This window comes from Oncorhynchus masou, chromosome 18, assembly GCF_036934945.1.
Source record: "Oncorhynchus masou masou isolate Uvic2021 chromosome 18, UVic_Omas_1.1, whole genome shotgun sequence".
NCBI classification, from domain to species: domain Eukaryota; kingdom Metazoa; phylum Chordata; class Actinopteri; order Salmoniformes; family Salmonidae; genus Oncorhynchus; species Oncorhynchus masou.
In genome coordinates this window covers 6,386,781-6,389,280 of record NC_088229.1, presented here as the reverse complement: position 1 = coordinate 6,389,280, position 2,500 = coordinate 6,386,781, and the positions used below count along the sequence as shown (strand labels likewise).

At 39.2% G+C, this 2,500-nt stretch overlaps 1 protein-coding gene across 1 annotated transcript in view; it reads right to left on the bottom strand.

Annotated features, from left to right (window-relative positions):
* LOC135504687 (laminin subunit alpha-5-like) overlaps window positions 1-2,500 on the bottom strand; it is a 198,640-nt gene that overhangs the window by 184,028 nt on the left and 12,112 nt on the right.

Below are 2,500 nucleotides of genomic sequence, written 5' to 3'. Positions count from 1 at the left end.
GTATACCAGTGTATATCTCAGTACTGTATACCAGTGTGTATATCTCAGTACTGTATACCAGTGTATATATCTCAGTACTGTATACCAGTGTGTATATCTCAGTACTGTATACCAGTGTGTATATCTCAGTACTGTATACCAGTGTATATCTCAGTACTGTATACCAGTGTGTATATCTCAGTACTGTATACCAGTGTGTATCTCAGTACTGTATACCAGTGTGTATATTTCAGTACTGTATACCAGTGTATATCTCAGTACTGTATACCAGTGTATATCTCAGTACTGTATACCAGTGTATATCTCAGTACTGTATACCAGTGTATATATCTCAGTACTGTATACCAGTGTATATCTCAGTACTGTATACCAGTGTGTATCTCAGTACTGTATACCAGTGTGTATATTTCAGTACTGTATACCAGTGTATATCTCAGTACTGTATACCAGTGTATATCTCAGTACTGTATACCAGTGTATATCTCAGTACTGTATACCAGTGTATATCTCAGTAAGAGAGACAGAAACAGAGACAGAGACAGAGAGACAGAAAAAGAGACAGACAGAGACAGAAACAGAGAGAGTGAGAGAGACAGAGAGAGAGAGACAGAGACAGAGAGAGAGACAGAGACAGAGAGAGAGAGAGAGAGAGAGAGAGAGAGAGAGAGAGAGAGAGAGAGAGAGAGAGAGAGAGAGAGAGAGAGAGAGAGAGAGAGAGAGAGAGAGAGAGAGAGAGAGAGAGAGAGAGAGAGAGAGAGAGAGAGAGTTGAGCCTTTAGACATGTTGTTTTAGAGGTTAAAGGTCACCTGAGAATTCTGCTCAATACACCATTGAGCTATACTTAAAACATTTTACATTATCCCCAATATTTGGAACCAAGGACTGATCACCCCAATCCACAAAAGTGGAGACAAATTTGACCCCAATAACTACCGTGGGATATGTGTCAACAGCAACCTTGGGAAAATCCTCTGCATTATCATTAACAGCAGACTCATACATTTCCTCAGTGAAAACAATGTACTGAGCAAATGTCAAATTGGCTTTTTACCAAATTAACGTACAACAGACCATGTATTCACCCTGCACACCCTAATTGACAAACAAACCAAAACAAAGGCAAAGTCTTCTCATGCTTTGTTGATTTCAAAAAATGTTTAGACTCAATTTGGCATGAGGGTCTGCTATACAAACTGATGGAAAGTGGTGTTGGGGGTAAAACATACGACATTATAAAATCCATGTACACAAACAACAACAAAAAACACACATTTCCTTCCACAGGGCCGTGGGGTGAGACAGGCATGCAGCTTAAGCCCCATCCTCTTCAACATGTATGTCAACGAATTGGCGCGGGCACGGCCTCACCCTACTAGAATCTGAAGTCAAATGTCTACTGTTTGCTGATGATCTGGTGCTTCAGTCCCCAACCAAGGAGTGCCAACAGCAGCACCTAGATCTTCTGCACAGATTCTGTCAGACCTGGGACCTGACAGTAAATCTCAGTAAAACCAAAATAATGGTGTTCCAAAAAAGGTCCATTCGCCAGGACCACAAATACAATTTCTATCTAGACACCGTTGCCCTGGAGCACACAAAAAACTATACAATCCTTGGCCTAAACATCAGCGCCACAGGTAACTTCCACAAAGCTGTGAACAAGCTGAGAGACAAGGCAAGAAGGGCCTTCTACGCCATCAAAAAGAACATAAAATTCAACATACCAATTAGGATCTGGCTAAAAATACTTGAATCAGTTATAGAACCCATTGCCCTTTATGGTTGTGAGGTCTGGGGTCTGCTCACCAACCAAGACTTCACAAAATGGGACAAACACCAAATTGAGACTCTGTATGCAGAATTCTGCAAAAATATCCTCCGTGTACAATGTAAAACACTAAATAATGCATGCAGAGCAGAATTAGGCCGATACCCACTAATTATCAAAATCCAGAAAAAAAGCCGTTAAATTCTATAACCACCTAAAAGGAAGTGATTCCCAAACCTTCCATAACAAAGCCATCACCTACAGAGAGAGGAACCTGGAGAAGAGTCCCCTAAGCAAGCTGGTCCTGGGGCTCTGTTCACAAACACACCCTACAGAGCCCCATGACAGCAGCACAATTAGACCCAACCAAATCATGAGAAAACAAAAAGATAATTACTTGACACATTGGAAAGAATTAACAAAAACAAATTAACGAAAACAAATCCAATTTTGATAAACAATCAGAACAAACACCATTGTAAATACAACCCATATTTATGCTTATTTATTTTATCTTGTGTCCTTTAACCATTTGTACATTGTAAAAACACTGTATGTATATATACAATATGACATTTGTAATGTCTTTATTGTTTTGAAACTTCTGTATGTGTAATGTTTACTGTTAATTTTTATTGTTTATTTCACTTTATATATTCACTTTATATATTATCTACCTCACTTGCTTTGGCAATGTTAACACATGTTTCCCATGTCAATAAAGCCCTTGAA